The sequence below is a fragment of the Phasianus colchicus genome, chromosome 8 (genome assembly GCF_987193195.1).
Source record: "Phasianus colchicus chromosome 8, bPhaCol1.hap1.1, whole genome shotgun sequence".
In the NCBI taxonomy this organism is placed as follows: domain Eukaryota; kingdom Metazoa; phylum Chordata; class Aves; order Galliformes; family Phasianidae; genus Phasianus; species Phasianus colchicus.
The window spans coordinates 1,606,497-1,625,598 of record NC_143443.1 but is presented as its reverse complement, the minus strand read 5'-3'; the positions used below and the strand labels follow the sequence as shown (position 1 = coordinate 1,625,598).

At 43.9% G+C, this 19,102-nt stretch overlaps 1 long non-coding RNA gene across 1 annotated transcript; it reads right to left on the bottom strand.

The window, feature by feature from the left end:
- Nucleotides 1-5,153: 5,153 nt before the first annotated feature.
- Nucleotides 5,154-8,461, bottom strand: LOC149916977 (uncharacterized). Its single transcript, XR_016468627.1, has 4 exons — nucleotides 8,150-8,461; nucleotides 7,564-8,057; nucleotides 6,831-6,926; nucleotides 5,154-5,503 (listed from the first exon to the last, which is right to left on the bottom strand). It is a non-coding gene; the product is annotated as an uncharacterized LOC149916977 (long non-coding RNA).
- Nucleotides 8,462-19,102: the final 10,641 nt, after the last annotated feature.

The following is a 19,102-nucleotide window of genomic DNA, read 5'->3' as shown; positions in this document are numbered from 1 at the left end:
GCTCCTGGGTCCCATCCATAGCCCGGAGCATCCCTGGGTCGGGCCGGGCGGGGGGCTTGAGTCGCTGCGGGGAGGAGAGGGGGGGAAGGAAAGGGACTGGAAAAGTTGAGCGCGTTCGGCTCATGGGAAGGCAGCGAGCGCCATCTGGTGCCGAGATCCGCCGTGCTGCGCGGGGTAGAGACAGGCGGACCGACAGACGGACAGATGGACCGACAGACAAACCGAGCCTTCTCATACTGTGGAGGAGGGTGTTTAGGAGAGCAGGAGCACCTCAAAGACTTGGCAAAAGTAACTGCTGCCGAGGAACGGGGAAGAGAAGCGCCTCAGCAGACACCAAAGTTACACGGTGCTGCTGTCAGCCAGAGCTTGTCAGGGTTATGCTGTAAGCACTGCTCCGTGCGGGGTTCCTGCGCTGCCTACACAACTGGCCTCACAGAGAAAGCAGGAACCTGATAAATGCTGGGATAACTGTGATGCACAGAGAAGCCATAAGGCAGTTTTAATCAGAGATGGACGTAAATGCGAATGTTGTAGGAAAGGTCCTATTTTCCTTTACCTGTGGATGCAGAAGACACACAGCATGCTAAGAATTAAGTGTAAGTACATATTTACTGCCAATTATGGCAATGGCTAAGGCCTTGCCATTGCCACCACAGGCTGACAGGCTCACCTCTGCAGTTCTGGTCCCAAATCAGCATTGCTTCAGTTAAAGAAGGACAGGGCAGTAAAGCAGGTCTTTTTGTGATCTCAGTTTCAGTAGTAGTGCATGGTCAGTACCACTATCCCAGGCAGCTCTGACTGCTTTGGAGCTGCAGAAGAGGAAGCACATACAGTGATCTACTTTGGACTATAAGGACTATACACACATACATCTAGATTAGATATTTGCAGATGATATCAAGAGCAGAGATCAAATCCATCAGCAATTTCACCATGAGCCTCTGTAGCACTGCATCCCTCCCCGCCACCCAACGCTGCCCCATCCCAGCCCCTGCCAGGAAGCAGCCTGGCACCCAGCCACTCCTGTGCTACCGACAGACAGACAGCTTCCAAAAAGCACCGAGATCGCTCACAGCATGAGCCAAAGGCCAGGCCTCCTGCTTGGCTCCAGCCCTCCAACCTTCCCGGAAGAGCCCAGGTAGGGGCCAGGGATGCTGTGGGGGTGCAGGGCTGGGGATGCAGTGCTGGAGCCTAATCCCATGGAAGAGTTTGGGTTCGTGCTACCCCGCATCCCCTGCTCCTTGCTGCGGGCAGCAGCACAGCCCCTTGGCAGCAGCAGTCAGCACACAGCAATGTGAGCACACCAGCTATCGAACAGGAAGGATCAGCTCCTTCATTTGTCACGCCCAGCCCCCCGACACGGTCAGATCTCAGACATTACTCAGCCCACAGCTGTAATTTCCCCACCGTGGCCGTGCCAGCAGCCCTCGGTGAGCTCTGACAGGACACTGAGCTGCAGCCTGGATGCATGAGATCAATGGTTTTTATCCCCACCCCGCAGCCTCTGCTGGCTCCGTGGCCCAGCTGCTTGAGGGGACAGCAGTTTTTGCATTTCACCTACACAAAAAGGAAAATAATATATATAAAACAAACTAAACTTCATGGTTATCTATTTCAATAGTGAAAAATTCTGCTGCCTGTGTTCCGGCTGATGCTGCTCAGGCATTTCCATAGGGCTGCGTGGATGTTTCTTCTGCTAAAGGCAAACCATCACACTTCCAGCAATACTGCTGCTCCCAGGCAGCCTTGGGCCAGAGGAAGCCATCCAGGTCATCAAAATGCAGGATTCGGGCTATCACACTTAATCTGCTCACAGTTCCATTCTGCAGAAATCCATCACCCATACTTAGACACTCTGAGCACGTACACCTGCATTCCTGTGGGTTGTCCTGTGCTGCCCCAGAAAGGGTTCCCTCCTTCCAGCTGTGGCTAATGAGGCTGTAGTCTTGTGCTACACACAAGCATCTGCAAAATTTTGGATGGGCAGAAAAATGAATGGCACATAAAAAGCACAGAATTTTCTGAACTGTATGTCTTTTTCCATAAATGTATATTTTAAGATGCATAATAAAAAATGAAAACAATGATAGAATTAATAACAAAAATCCCTTCACCTTGCAAGGAAGCACAGAGTCATAGAATGGCTTGGAAGGAACCTTAAAGCCACCCATTGCCAACCCCTGCTGTGGGCTGGTTGCTCCCACCAGGCCAGGCTGCCCATGGCCCCATCCTGCCTGGCCTTGAGCACCTCCAACAACCTGCAGAGCATTTCAGCTCCTCACGGCCCTCACTTGGGCTGCTAGCAGATAAGTCAGAAACACCCCTGGTTCCTTGGGAGGCAGCACATGTGCATGGAGTTACTCTACCAAAGAGAAAGACTTCAGGATCTGTAGGACTTCAAACCCAAGTATATACATTTTCCTGCCACAAGACTTCTCATGGTAGGAAGGTCTTTGCGATTACCTTTAAGTTTTTTTTTTTTGTTTTTTTTTGAAAGAGAAGCAAACGATCCTCTATAAAGCGAGCTGACATACAGATACATTTCCCCAGCATGAGAAATAAGGAATTATTATTGTTATTACTACTGGCATTAGTACTGTGAAATGGGGTCTGACACAAGGAAATATTTCAGATTAACAGTTACAGATGCCAGGCTCACTCTTCAGAAAGAAAGAATCGTATTAAGAAGAATTAAGCTCTTGATAAAGCAGCTGCTCCAAGGTTGGTGACGGGAAATGACACGAGTGACCTGATTCCAACTTCCTGTAATGCTTCACCGTGCTGAGAACTCACAGCTAACCAGGGGGGTTCCAGATGAGCTCTGAGCCATTTTCCATCCTGCTTTATCAGAAGGGCTCTTTGCCTCCCAGACAGTGCAGTTCTTATAGGAGAGGGACTCCCTGCTCTGACATGAGCTACTATGAACCCACCACATAGTTTCTTAATAAGAAAATCAAGCAGCTACAGACCAAAAACTCATGACTTCTGCTTAAAACATAACTGTAGATTTTTGTCCTCTCATTGCACAGTGATGTTCAAGACACAGTGGGGGGCAACCAGCCCATGGCAGGGGTTGGGACTGGACGGGCATTAAGGTGCCTTCCACAGCCTGCCGTTCCATGATTCTGTGGTCTCCTTGCTTACACAAGTACATCCATCACACAGGAGACAGGACAGACTGAAGGCTTTGGGATCTTTTCAGGGAAGCAGCCTCAGGCCCCCACTTCACAGTCACACAGCCTGAGGCTGGAGGCACTTCCAGACACACAGCACAGCTGCCAGCAGCCTCTACAAATATATTAAGCCACTCAAGATCTATTTGGAGACCAACATGTCTCTGTAAAATGCTCAGCATCTCATCTGTGACAAATCTAAAAGGCTTTCTGCTCCTTGCTGTCATTCTCAAGTGCCAAAATAAAAGCAGCGTGCTTAGCCCGACAACTGATGGTTATCTTGGGAAAATGACACCAGGCGAAGGGCTGCTCTTCTGAGCACCACTCCAAGTTTATATCCGGTTGGCTCCAAAAGCTGGCTGTGTTATGGCTGGGCTGTCTGGGGGAATCTGCTTTCAGGAGTAATCCATCTTTGCCTTTCTCAGTTCTGCTAATCCGCTGCCTTTGAGCGTAACGCTAGAGATGACAACTCCAGCACAAACAGCTAGGAAATCACTTGAGATGTCAAAAATGTCTCTCTAAAGTCAGGTCCTGAGGGCCCTTCATCAATGAGGCTGTTTGCAGCCCAACTGTGGGGCAGTGCTGTCATTAAATCCACTGTTGGTTATTATTATTGCTGTATTACTTAGCGCTCAACCTACGACTTTCCTAAAACACAAAATGAATTTCAACCACCACGTCAAGAATATTTGACAAGATGAGGCTGGCTACTGCCCTGTGGCATCCATCACCTGATGATTAATGAAGTTTGTTGGTGTTTGTTTGTTTGTTTTTAACTTTTCCATCTTTGTAGCAATATTTTTGATCTTTGGGATTAACACTTTATTTTCTTTCAGCAAAACCTGCACTCCCACAGAACTCCTGTAGCTTCCTAATCTTAATTTGGATTTCTGCAGCATTTTTAACAATGAAACTTCCCAACAGAGCTGTTAATATCAGCATCAGCCTGTGAGTTCTTAGCACATTGACTCTTGCTATAATATGGGTATATATTTGTCACAATCTGCCAGCATTGTCTGATTTTCACTTCAAGCCCAAAGCTATATTCATGACTTTTTTTTTTTCTTATGCTTTCTCTTAAAGATGCATACACAAATGCAACAAGAGGCACCTTTTGCTATGGGAGCATTTGCAGTGCGGACCAGCTCAGCGCATTGAGCAAAAGCAACAAAACCAGATGTGCTTAATATAAATTAATATTTTTCCTCTGGCGGATTTGTTCTGCATTTGAGCACTTAACGCATCACCAGTTTCCCATGTCAGAGCCACAGAACAGCTAGGTAAGCACATGGACAGTCTTGTTCATCAGAGAAAAGTTAGTGCTGTTTTTTTAAAGGAAAAGGACAGCAGAGATTCACTATTCGAAGTCACCATTTACCATGCAGATCAAGAATCTGTTTCTCCATATATTAAGAAAAAAATTAAGGTGGTAGAACCCAGGGGGATAAAACCTCTTCATCCCACTCTCCAGCAAGATCAGGGCCCATTAAATACAATCTTGTATTTACAGAGCTGACTCCAAATTGACTTCAGTGCTTTAGCAGGTATCCTACTTGTAAATGGACTCTCCCCATATTTTATTATATATACACTTGTATTTACACCATAACAAAATATCACATACCTGTTTGAAATGCAAGAAACCACAGATCGGGTGACCCTACACTGGAAGATGCACGTGCTGAGTAACAACTGTTTTATGTGAAGCTTATAAAAAGGGCATTGCAAAAGTCCTTCTCCTGGTTGCCATAAAGGTGTATGTTAGGCAGAAGGGATCAAAATGCAAAATGCCCCAGTGCTGCTGACACTATTGGTCACACAGCAAAAGCTGTTAGTGTTACTGAGTGGTACTTGCAGGATTTTTGAGTTGATGCTTGCAGTATCTTTTGGTGGAAGAACTTCCAGATCTACATCACTTGTAGCACCACTGCTCTGCTGCCTCTCACAGCTTCATGTTTTTCAGAAGTAGCTTATGTGCACCTGAGGTACTCTCAAAGTCTAAAAGCCTCTTGTTTTAATTAAAAATCAAAGCGCACTTGCATAGGGACATGCACTTAATGCCATCAGTCTTGCCAGCCCCTCTGCACTCACATTTTAATATGATTTAGTGTCCACAGAGCCTCAGCAGTGCTGCATACCTGGAAACAAACCACGATCTTTGCAGAGTTTTGTACTTACAAATGATTTGTGCTGTGTGATTTAAGCCCCACCTGACTGCATCCAACCAACAGCTTCAAACTCTTCATTGTAACTTTTTATTTGGGAGGAATGTTCCTGCAAACATCCCACGTCCAAGCAGTGAGGTCCCATTCTTCTGCCAGGTGGCTGCCCTGGAATAAATATCAAGAGAAGTAACCGCTGTTAAATATCATCTCCATAGAAGGCTACTCATTTTTTCTACTCTGAGCAGAATATATAGACTTTTCTATGTAGAAGACTCACATATGACCTTTGGATTCAGCTTCTTGCAAACGCAGAAGCTCCAGCTAAAGGCAGAAGACAAGAAGGCATGAGAACAGCTGACTGTGTCAGGCAGCAAGGAATTGGTCAAGTCACAGAATCCTGGGATGCCTGGTGGTTGAGCCATTCTGCTACACAGCTGATGGCAGGCAGGATTGCTGCTCTTTAGCTTTTTTCCTCCCTCACAAGATAAAACCCTTCAGAAACATAACTCAGCCCAAGGCTAAGGGGAAAACATCCAGTCTAAGTTCAGTAAATTTATAGGCAGCTAAAAGTGGATCATTCCAATAGAAAACGAACAGTGGCTTTACCTAGCACAGCCTGTTGGTATCCCCGTATCTTGCAATGCTTTGCTGTGTGTATTTCCTGTTTCCATAAGCAGAGTGACTCTTTTGGGGTCTGACATCTGGCTGCATCTTGGTAGGGGGGGAACCTAGTGGTAAATGCAGTATGGCCCGACGATTCAGTGAGGGCCAACACTGAAACACAGTTTCAGTACTGACACATAGTAGGTGAAGTTACTGAATATCTGGAATATTTTTCCCATTTTATGATTTGGGACATTCCTGCAGAGCCACTTTTAGAAGCCCTGGGGACCTTCTGCAATTTCAAGATAAACACATTTATGTTCTGTGCTCTGTTTTATATATCCACCTCATAGTCAACAGCATTAAAACTTCCATCTGACTTAAACTGAATGAGCCTGCTTACGTATTAAAAAAAACAGTGCTATTTCTGGAATAGAATTACTTGTTGATTCCAGAAAAGGTAATAAAAAGGGAAAAGGGTTGTGGAGTGAGAGGAGTGCCAGACCCAAAGGGAAGTACATTCCCTGTGCAAGGCAGGCTGGCTCAGCACAACTCAAAGTGCTTGCAGGAAAATAAGTTGGGGAGGGGAAAACAGAGATGTAACCCCTGTGCTGCACAGTGGGTCATCAGATTGCCTTTCAGTGCCTGCAAGGAGCCACCACTCACTAAACTCTCATGACGTTGGTACTCTAACAGAAGTACAAGCACACTACAAACTATGTACTCACTGCTCTCTCATTTACATTGAGAAGGTCTTTAGAAGTTGGCACAAGTGATATGAAAACAATATTATCACTCTTTAGGATGGTTACTGGATTAATAAAAGTGTTCACTGTGTCTCGCCCCTCCTGCTAAGACATTATTTCATAGGGAAATGCAGATGTGTTACCAGCACTGCAGAAATCCAGGTCAGGTCATCTGCATACTAGAAGGAGCACAGGAGAAGATATTCACCCCTTTAGGGTGCCACTGTGACAGCTCTCACCTGCAAGACGTAACAGTGAGGTTAAAAAATAAAATGAAAAAAATCAAACCCAATAGACAAAAACATAACTCCAAGGTCAACTTACATCTCTGTTAAAAAAAAAATAAGTATCTGAGGACAGAACTTTGATGCTGAGGATATGATTAAAATGACACCACAGCACTTGAGCACTGACTTCATGACTTTCTTCATCTCAGGTTTCATCACCTCCTTCCAAAGCAGAGGCCAGCCCATGACTCTTCCTGGACTAATAGTGCTGCATTAACGGGGCAGTGAGGTCTTTAGGGATACCTGGCTGGTGACAAGTGAATGCTATGTCCCCACTCCAACACCAGTAAGATTTAGTGCTCAATGTGCAGGAAGACTGCATTAAAAACAATTAGACTTCGTCACCACTACATGTTATGGAGACCTGTTTGATAAGCAAAAAGGAGAGGGGGGATGGGGAAAGGGAGGACTCATAATCAAACAATATTGACTAAGTGCAACGTTTCGTCTTAAAATAGTCCCAGTAGCTGAGTCAACCCAAAGGAATTTCAGGTTTCTTCATTCCACAAGGGGAATTTAAAAATAAAAATAATAAAAAAAAAACCACCTGAAATACACACAATTATTCTAGCTGACCAAAAGTACATACTTTTTAGTTTGCTGGCTGAACAGTTTCCCACCCAGCTCTGTCCTCGAGCTGTAGCCCCAAGAGCAAGGCTTTGCGAGTGGAACAGCACTGAATTCTTTTCATGATGAGTAAAGCAGAAGAGCGGCAAGCATGCTGCTGGCTGCCTCAGCTCTGCACTAACACCTTATAAAAACCTACACACGTCACCCAAATCCTAACACGTTTTGGGACAGTCAGTAGAGTTGGCCACAGTTGTACTTTAAATGCAATTATTCCACTTGGAACCTCACAAAAGATTCATGCTTCATCTACTTGTAGAAGGCCTGAGGATAGCCCACACATTCACAGGGGTGGTGCAGGACCCCCTCCTCCTTAAAGGAGCCCCTTAGTCCCAATTGCTGATGGAAACTAAGAGCCATTTATCCATGGACTGTCTTGTTGGATGTCAGGAGGGTTCCCAAGCACATGGCAGTGACTGAGACTCCACAACTGATTTCAGCAATCCAATTAGTTATCTGTGCAGGAGAAATTAAGCAATTAATTAAAATTAAATTAAGCAATTCAGTAAGAGCATACCCCTCCTCTGGTAAGCAAGTTAAGCAATTACCTACAGCAGAGACAGTGGTAAGACAGCCAAGGAATCTATCAGGGACAGGGCATTTTTTCACTTCCTGCGCATTGGAATATTTTGGAGAGTTGAAGACTTGGTGCATCTCTCTTCTTCAAGGAAGAAATCCTTTTTTGTCCCCAGTCACCATTTTTCTTTAGTTCCATGAGGTTTTTTTCTGTGAAATAGCTCTTACAATATGGACACCTAGTCTTCAAATTAACATTCATCAGTACAACTAGAAGTCAATTACTGCTGATGTTTCCTGATAATAAAAACAGTAGTTGCTGATGAGCAAGGCATCACCACATGCATTTTCTATTTCCACCCATAAGCTGTTTAGAGCTCCTCGAGCAGTCCTGCAGGTAACATAAGTACCAACCATCACCACCACCAGCATCCTCCCCAAGACTTGTGGCACCTCTGTTCAAAGACACAATGATGTGGCAGCAGAAAATCTCTGGCAACGTGAGAGAAGAAACCAAACAACCCACAAAGCTGTGGTTTTGACTTACGTGTCATCTTCACAAAACTGTCTATATATATATTCTGTATGAAGAGGGAGAAAACTTTGAGTTTACTTTGAGCAACAGATCTCCAGAGATCACTTTGAAAGCTGTCACTTTACAACTCTAAAACTGTGTTGTCCTCTGTATAATCAATGAATATACAGATGTTACAATTAAGAAACATTACAGGAAAGTTAGGCTAAAGAAGTTATCACACCAAAGAAGAATGGATGGAAAGCTTACCCTTGTTCTGGGCTCGTTGAGAAGACTCCAAGAGGAGCGATCTTCAAAAGAGATCTTTCCCCACTGGTAGCCAGCACTTAAATGGGTCTAGGAGAGGTGCAGCCAGGCTCCAACCCCTTCCAGTAGCACAGCTGAATTGCCTTCACCTGTGCTCCCAGGGCTGACTCATTGCTCATCTCAGGTGGTTTATCAGAGGTTCGGGCCATGATTCAGCAGTTCTTATACATATTCCAATGAGAGGCCCACCCTGCTGGGGGGGGGAAAGCTGGTGCTGCCCCATCCCACTCATCCCCATCACTGGCCCAGCTTCCCCATCTAATCTTTGCCTACCAATCCAAAGTCTGCTGCCACTGCTGTCCCAAAATTTAAAGAAAAAATTAAAAAAATTTTTAAAAAATTAAGTAGTCTACTTACAGCATGCATGGGGAACTTTGCATTACTCCTTGCTTAGCAGGGGGCTGTACCAAACAAGTAGTGACAATAATAGTTTATTGCTGGGGATGGAGCATGGCTAAATCTGCACCCTTGTGACATCCAAGACATCTGAGTCGCTCCATAGAGCAGCTGAATGAATCCCCATTTAAATCTTTTTCTTTGTAAACTGCCAAAAGTTTATAGTCCCAGGGAGAATATTTGTTTTGATTCAGAATTTACACGCCGTGCTTGGCTGCACAGAATCCAAACATTTTTTTTCCCCAGACACACAAATTAGTAATTAAAATATCTGGAACATGCAATTTCCAAGCAATACTCAGGACTATGTATTATCACAAAACTGTTATTTGTTACTGAGTACTGGAAAGACTTCAGTAGTCTCCAGATGTGAAAAGTTATTTGACAAGCTCAGCTGCTTTCAAAAGGGACCAAAAAAAGCATCACATGACATCAATATTGCTAGCTAGCTTTGCCAGGAAGGGTATTTTGGCAACAGAAATCAGAAGGTAAACAAAGGCTAGAGAGTAACATCTCCTTTCTGGCTGTGTATTCAACTTCCATGATTCACAGCAACTTCACTTGCAGTGGACAGAATAACTAAAAAGCAAGAAATTGAATGAGTCGCAAGTCTGGGACAGCATCCTTTGCTGGTGAGCATCTCTGCACTCCTTCAGCTACACAGAAGGGATGTTTTTGTGGTGACAGCTCCAGTAGAAAATCATCCTGGAGCTGCCCAATAGGCCACAATTTCCCTGGAAAAATGACAGTTTGCCACAGCTGAAACTGTCTCAAATGTCAGAACTTCAGAAGAGACTTCTTAGGGCCAGGATGGGGTCTCAGCTCACAACAAGAGTGAACAGAAGTGAAGGTTCCTAGGGGTAGGAAGAGGGAGTTACCAGGGACAGAGGTGTTTTAGGAACAGTAGGTTAAAAAGGCACTTTCTGCTAAGGATATGCAAAGATTTTGAGCTACGGATTCACGTACACCTACTAGACCTTACTATATTCACCATCATGAGATCTCCATTGAAAAAAACCTACCTAAAACACTTCTTAAATTCCCACAGCTTTAAAATCCTCATGTGCAGGGATGGATTCAGGAGAGCCAGATGCAGATAGAATTTAACTCTGTGATGGATGTGAAAAACAAGAAGGGATTCTTTAACTACATTAGGCAGAAGGGACAGGCAAAGGAGAACGTACCCCCCCTCTGCTAAATGGGAAGGGAGAGCTCTTCTCCTCGAACACGGAGAAGGCTGATATACTTAACAAGGTCTTTGCCTCAGTCTTCATGGCCAGATTCTCATAGCTCACATGTCCCTAAACTTCTAAGCGAAGAATTGGAGGAGCAAAATCCCACCCAGTATAAGAGCAGAGCAAATTCAAGATCAGCAGATGAGGCGGAATGCATACAAATCTATGGGGTAGATGGCATGTATCCTGAGGTTCCAAAGGGACTGACTAACGCAGCTGCCAAGCCACTTTTTATCGTATTTGAAAAATGGTGTCTGCCAGATCAAGTTTCTGGTGACTGAAAAGAGGAAAACATCACTGCCATTTTTAAGAAAGGCAGAAAGGAAGACCTGGGGAACCACAGGCTGCTGGGCCTCACGCCTTTGCCTGGGAAGGTCGTACATACAAGATGTGGAGATGATCTGAAACAGCCATCACAGCTCCACCAAGTGCAGATTGTGCTGACCTTCTGTGATGGAGTGAGGGCATCAGTGCACAAAGGAAGAGCAACTGATGCCATTGACTTTGACTTGTGCAAGGCCTTTGATGTGGTCCCACACCACGTTCTTATCTCTAAATTGGAGAGAGATGGATTTGAAGGCAAGACTATTTGGACAGTAAGGAACAGTTTGAAGATCACAGCCAGAGGGTTGTGGTCAGTGGCTTTACATCCAGTAAATGGCCAGTGATGAGTGGTGATCCTAGCATTCCTTCTTGCAATCAGTACTCTTTAATGTCTTTATTAATGACACAAATGAGTACACCTTCAGCAAGTGGCGATGACACCAAGATGAGTTGTACAACTGACACAATAGAAGGGAGAGATGCCATCCAGAGGCCCACAAAAATCAAATGAACTTTAACAAGGCCAGGTGAAGCACTTGGGTCAAGGCAATCTCAGATATGCATATAGACTGGGACAACAACTCATTGAGAACAGACCTACAGAAAAGGATTTGGGGGGGGGTCATGATGGAAGAAAAGCTGGACATGAGCCCGCAGCATGCTCCTGCAGCCCAGAAGGCCAACAATATCCTGGGCTACAAAAGAAAGATGACAAGCAGGGAGAGGAAGGTGACTGTCCCCCCCACTCTGCCCCATGAGGCTCCACCTGGAGAACTGTGTCCAAGCCTGAGGCCAACAGCACAAAAAGGATGCAGAACTGTAGAAGCAGGTCCATGAAGGTGATCAAAGGGCTGGAGCACCTCTCTCACACAGAAAGTTTGAAGGAGTTGGACTTGTTTAGCTTTCAGAAGAGAAAGCTCCAGGAAGACCTCCTTGTGACCTTCCAGTACTTGAAGTGAGCTTATAAGCAGGAGGCAGAATCTACTTCTTACATGCTCTGGTGGTGACAGGGCAAGGGGAAATGGCTTTAAACTGAAGGAGGGGAGATTTAGGTTAGATGTTCAGAAGAAGATTTTTACTCACAGTGTGGTCAGTCACTGAAACACCTTACCCAGGGTGTTGTGATGCCCCATCCCTGGAGGCATTCAAAGCCAGGCTGGATGAAGCCCTGGTCAGCCTCATGTAGTGGCTGGTCACCCCACCCATGGCAGGGGGGTTGGAATTAGATGATCTCTAAGGTCCCTTCCAACCTAAGCCATTCTATGATGGCTATGATGGCTTTGTCCCACCTGCCCAAAGCAGCTCCTACCAATAAAGCAATGTTTCACGATCACAGATAACCTAAGACCCAGATAGCTTCAGTGGTCACAGCTCAGTAGTAGTCATCAGAATAGATTCTTGAGAAGTGTTGTCAGCTTTTTTTTTTTTTATTCAAAAGCAGCAGCGTTTCTCTGGGCAAGAAAACATCTGAAGGCTTAAACTTGGCCGCAGGTGAAAGAAGTTTGTTTAAAAACACCACTTCAAAATGAAGACATTTCCCATACATCATCAGGCAGGGGAGCTCTGGAGAGGGTGCTGGCAACCCATCAGCTAGTGGAGCTCTTTTTAAAACAGCAAAACAAACTGTGACACCCCAAAAGCTAACAAGGACTCCAGTTCATTTAAAGAAAATAAAATTGCTTCAAAGGAAAAAAAAATCCTTACCCCTACGTTCTAGTGACACAGTCCTGCCTAAACTACTTGGATTAACCTATTTTTTCCATTCTTTTCTATTAAATATTTACCCTGCTAGTGGCTAGCAGTCACATACCCAAAAATAAACAGACCACCTTGCCACACAGCCCTGCTCTGTTCGAACTTGGCCCATCACAGAAGAGCAGCCCAGCCACCCACCTGAGCCACCCGCCTGCTGCAACCCCAGCCCTGTGAGGTCATATTTAGACCAGGTGGAAGGTCCAGGCCTCCTGGTTTGGATCTGAGCTGCTATTTGAATCCTCCCAGAGAAGAAACAAGCTGTTTCCAACCTGAGGCTTACAGCATCCTCATGACGGGGAGCAGCACTGATCTTTCGTTGGTGACAGCAATAGAACTTGAAGGAACAGCATGAAGCTGCACTGGGGGAGGGTCAGGCTGTATATTAGGATAAGGTTCTTTACCAGAGAGTGGTTGGGCACTGAACAGGCTCTCCAGAGCAGTGGGCAGGACCCCAAGCTTGCTGGGGTTCAGGAGGCATCTGGACAACATTGTCAGACATATGGTCTGATTTTTGTGTGGTCCTGTGTAGTGCCAGCAGTTGGACTTGATGATCCTTATGAGTTCCTTCCAACTCAGGATACAGTATAATTCCATGACCTAGGCTCAGACGATGTCTCAGAGCCAATGGGCAAATCCCATGCCACTCTGCATCTCCAGGAGCAAGAAAACCCAGGACAAAAACCAACCCACTGGGTAACAAAGCACCTGATAAAGCACTGGGAGAAAGGAAAAATAAATAGAAAGACAATCAGACTGAGAAACATCAAAGAAAAACTTATTTCTTGGCCAACACTGATTCTGGATCTCAGCACACAGAAGCCAGCTGTCTAAGGTACAGCTACCTAAGTCTCTGCTACTAAGATGCCTGCATTTTAGGGGGCCCCAAAATGTGTACCATATAGGCTGTGACATACAGCAAGGGACAGACAACACATCGCTGCTTTGTTCTCATGGCTCCTTTTGCTTCAGCAAGAAGCTTACTTCATTTTTTTTTTCCTTGCCATTATCTAATACATACCCAAGTAAATCATTTTCCTCCTGCTGCAGGGAAATAGCTGGGCCACGCTCACTCCACCTGGCACAAGTCAGGAGTAAATGCTGTTTGACTGCTTTGTTCACCCACCACACCACAGTGCTTTGACTAGGGTGATTTCTTTCCTTTATTCCTCTGTGAACTGCCGAAAACCTACAAAATTCAAGTCAGGATGTCAAAGTCCTACAGCTATGAACTCGCTCTGGAATCACTTGTAATTGTTATGTGGCCATGGCATAAAGCTTTGTGCTTGTTGCCTGAACAATCCCAGAACGCCCTTTTCTTCAGCATCACATCATCATAAAACAAGCTGCAATTTGGTATGCCACAGAAATGCTTTTCAGAAAAAAAAACATTTAGTATTAGAAAGGTACAAGTCACAGAAACATGACTCCCCTCTTCGAGCAAGCTTGGAAATATTCTGCATGCCTGCGTTCTCCAGTTTGGCACAGAAATTACAGAATAGTCCCTGAAGCAAAGCATAAGTGGGGAAAAAAGCAGAAGCCACAGGGAAGAGCACAGCCTCCCAAACAACTTGCTCTTACCTCCCAAGTGGCTGAAGATTAGAAAGCTCTGCATAGAGGCAAAGTCAGGCTTACAACTGCCAGCTACTCAGAAAAATCTTATTTTACTCAAAAGCCTCTCAATATGAAGCTTAAAATACATTACTGTTTAAAAAATAATTATTTTTAATATGTAAATATTTTTAAGTGCCATCAAGCCTCCTTCCTCCCTTCTCTCCTTCCTAGCCTCATGAAGTATTTTATGTCACTGTCTCTTCTCAGTGTCATTACATGCCAAGATCAATACTGCTTTTCCTACCTTCTCTTTGTTTCATGTATAATCACAAATAATTCACCACTTCCTCTCTCCAGAAAAGAAACCCAGTGTCACTGACCCCTTCTTTTTTCTGCCTGCACATAAATACATAGGAAAATCCCATTCACCACCAGCTTCCCCTTATTAGGTACGATATAGGATGGATGTTAATGTTATCAGCCACTCAGCACCTGGCTAATTCCTACTGCTTTGTTCCCTGAGGGGACATATTCCATCACCTGGGCTCACGGGAGGATCAGGAGACAGCTGCAGTATTTATGTACCCAGATCTCCCACTTCAACAAACAGGACACCATGGTGGTGACAGAGCTTCATTCAACAGTATTTTTCCTTAGAAGTGGACCTTTCCTTAGGAATGTTCACATGAATAAGTTCACGCATTCTATTCTCCTCCCTAGGATACCACTACAAGTGGTATTTCTTCACTTGGATTAACTTTGAAAACACCTAGCACTATGGCTGTTTGCATAGTTCTGGTTTCCCTTCATTTGAACTTTTGTCATTAGACAAAACCCCAAGAAATCAAGGGATGCTGAAGTTACACCTGTATTGGAGCCCAGGCACTGAGGTCCATGTGCTATTGAACAGCTTCATTTCAATGAAAGTGGTTGAGGATTACCTCTCTTAAACTGCTTTAAAAAAAAAGAAATACTAGAAGTGGATTGCCTGCTGTAGGAAGAGCACATGCAGCACTGGCATATAGAGTTCACAAAACTTTTGCAGGATGCCCTTCCTAAACAGACAGACAAATAAACGTACAAAACTCGCTCTTCCCATGTTGCTTCTTGCTGGTACCAGAACAAAAACAAAAGCCTTTCTCTCGTGAGCACAAATAAGCCACAAAAAGTGCTGCAAAATAGCTGCATCTGGCCTTGGAGTCCGATTAATTGTTTCACAAGGTACAATTTCAGCAAGCAGAGAGTTTAAACTATGTATTTAATAGACTGAAATGTAAACACTGAGCCTTAAGAGTTATGGCACGCGGAATATTTAAACAAGACCTAACAACATCAGATTATTTACTGTTGGAGATTAGTACAGTAAATCCAATTATTATTTTCACCAGTGTTTTAGTTACTGTTAGAAGTGTTACTATTAGAACACCATATTACTTTGCCTAGAGAAAGGCAATAGCAGATACAGCTGCTTTAAAACAGCAAAGGTCACAATCTTTATCTTCTTTATTTAAAGAAGGAATCACTCACCTTCTAAGAATCAGAGCTTACCAAACACTCCAAAGATCTCTAAAGAAACACACTGCCCTCACCTCTGCCAGCCCTTAAATGAGGTTGGGAGGGGGGGAACCCTGGGTCCCTTCTGATCACTCAGGTGAATTGCTTCCACCTGTGCTCCCAGGGCTGGCCACATCCATTCACCAGGTGATCCATCACCAGTTCAGGCCATGACCTAGCAGTTCCCATATGCTTTGGAATGAATATAAAGGTGACATAAGTGCCAGCTGGGAAATCAAAGTTTAGATACCAAAATATTCATACCAAATTATTTTATCATCACCTTGTTTCAGAAGGAACAGGAAAAATAACCAAGAAGTAAGCTAAATTCAAAATGTACCTACTTCCTCATGATAGGGAAATATTGACTCAGGTCTTCATTTTTATTGTTAAAGTTCTTCTATTTTACCTGTGAAGCATGTATTCAGAAGCTTTTTTTTCCAAAGAATATTTTCTTTTATTTCCTTTTTTTTTTTTTTTTTTTTAATTTAACATTATATAAACCTTAAAACATATGCCTGTAAAGGCTTGCTTTCATATCATCCAATGTAAGTTGAGAATCTTGCTTCATAAGAAAATCATCACTTTTTATTAATACATGGTATAGATAGGTATATTATTAGATAAATTCATCTTTTTCCTAAACCACATATGAATCATACTAACAGTATCAAAAAATTACAAGAACAGAAGGGAAAAAGTCAGGAAGAAGGCTGGGAAGTGTAATTAAAGGTAGCTGAAAGTAACTTTCAATTAACTTGCCAAAAATTTGGGTCTAGTGACTGCTACTTCTTTTGAAGCATTATTTGCTATGAGCAAATACATGCTAGTAGGTACAGAAGGAAAGCTTGCTTTTAAAAATGAAGAGATGAAAAGTCTTCCTAATCAATGTCACCACCAGTTCCTGTATTGGAAATCGCTCTTTTTTGCAATTACTTTTTGATATGGATTTTGGAAACTGATATTGAGCAGGCAAATTAGGAATGAGCTTGTGTCATCGGCTCAATAGCATGTACTAACCTGCAGTCACATACAGGTCTCTACTTCTGCATTATGATTACTCTCACTAGCACTGCACCGTGGAGCTAGGAGGTGGTTACAAAGCATTATTAATACTTTCGTCATGCCTGTCACTCACACAACAAAACTCATGGGAATGAAGGAGTTGTAGTAAGGCAGCAGGGTTACACGCCTCATTGTGAGACATTGGACTTGCAAGCAGAAGAATAGAGGAACCCTCACATACCAGCACAGTGTGTCAATTTTTAATCAAAATCCAAACGTTAGCCCTACACAAACACAGCTCATATCATAATATCATACATCAAAAGAGTACTCATGACCACAGCTTTATCTTGAGGCCACACACACAGCTTTTATAATTTATTCTATTTTCTTTGGCAGCAGAGCAATCTGACACCCTCCTGGCACAAAGCGAAGTGCTCCTGGTTGGCAAATCACTACTTCATCCCTATGGCATGATTAGACCTGAAAAATCTCAGCCAAAAACTGGGAGAAGCAACAGTTTGAGAAGATGGGGACTCCCCAGCAAGAGGAACAGGGACAGAGGAACTCCATTCGGTGCCCAAGGAAAGACCAAAGATAAATTAATATCTTCCCTACTACAAAACCTGAGTGAGTGGAAACCAACAAGTGACTCCCTGATAGGTCCCGGGTAGAACACACTGCTCTTCCTGAAATCAAAGATGTTTTCAATGGCTTCATTGCTATGCTGATGGGAAGCTTCTGATCCCAACCACAGCCAGCAGGACTCATCAGTGGGGATTTGCATTTGCTCTCACTTTGCATCCTAGGAAACTTCTTGAAGCACTTCCAGGGGAAGTTGAAGATTGGGCTTAATTTAGGATTTTCATGGCAGCAAATAATTAACACCGAGGGATGATGTTTGCTCAAGTGTCATTTTTCTTGAGCTGGAAGTGCTTTTACTTAATTCCACCTGGCAAGCCGTGGGAAGCCCTCAAACAAGCAATCCACAGTGATTATGAAAAAGGAAGCAATTATGTCTGACTTCTCTTGGGGTTTCTCAACAATGTCTCTTGAGAGGCTTTCAAGAAAGCAGAAACAGATCATGTCTATTCTTCTGAGCAAAGTCTGCCCCAGAGAGAGAAGAAAAACATCACAGCTGCCCTTCCCACACAACCTGAGGGCCTTCCAAAAATTCAAATTGAAATCCCACCTCCTTTAGCGACTGAGTGGTTTCATGTAGTCTGCCTGCACTCGTACGTGTTTCTCACACTTTCCCCATCCCTGTGGGTCAAACCAGTGGGAGCACAGACAGCTTTTACCAAAAATGGGGCTCAATGACCAGATTTTCATCCCAAAATCTTCTATTTATTTACATATATAACACCATTTGTTGTTTGCATTCTACTTAACGAGCAGATGGCTCTTCCTCCCTAGTAATGCTGTCACAGTTACTTGTGGCTGCATGAGTTGGTGGTTTTTTTTTTTGTTGTTGTGGGGGTTTGTTTTTTTTTTTTTGTTTTTTTTTTGCCTTGGAAAAGCTCATCATTGAGAAAACACATGGAGAGGAAACTGTTCTCACAGCAGGATCCCGAATTTGTAAAATGGCTGATTGCCTTGACAGGACATCAAACTTCTCAGACACAACTATATGTATTGCACCTTCCAGTTCTGCTTGCATATCACTCACTTGCTCTGCTCTCATCTTATGCTATTCTCTCTTTCTCCCTCTTCCCCAGAGAGAAGTTTTCATGACTGTTTTATTGGTGGTCACATGAAGATGCACAGTACTTCATTTTTTTGGAGTAGATTTTCTCTTCCCGGTATCACAGTTTCAGGGCAGCAGCGTTTTTCTGGTCACCAAATTATTTCAGATTCTTTCCCTGCAGAGTCTGAGGTGTTTGGTGGCACACTGGTCTGTTACCACATTTGAAATTTGATGTCATTTATGATCAAATCTGACTGGTTTCTTATGGCATATAAGGTAGGATGGCACACCAAAGAGACAAAAGCCCTTCTAATAGGGGCAAAAAATGGTGTTATATCTTCCAGTTACTCCTAGAAGGCCAGGAGAAGCAGCAGACCCCAAACTGGATGCTGTACTTAATAGTGGCTGTGACTGGATTGAGTGTTTGGTGGTTGTGGGTTGTTTTTTTTTTTCTTTTTAAAATAAGTTCCAAAATCTGTGCTTGACTCCCTGAATTCAGCAAAAAGTTGGGCAACGGAGGGCAGACAGAATTTGGGAGCAGCTTCAGTTTTAAGCCAAGAAATGGGTCAATGCTCCAGTGCCTCACTGGGACCGCGGCTGAGGCACAGGTGCTGTTGGCCTGAGCAGGGCCCTGACA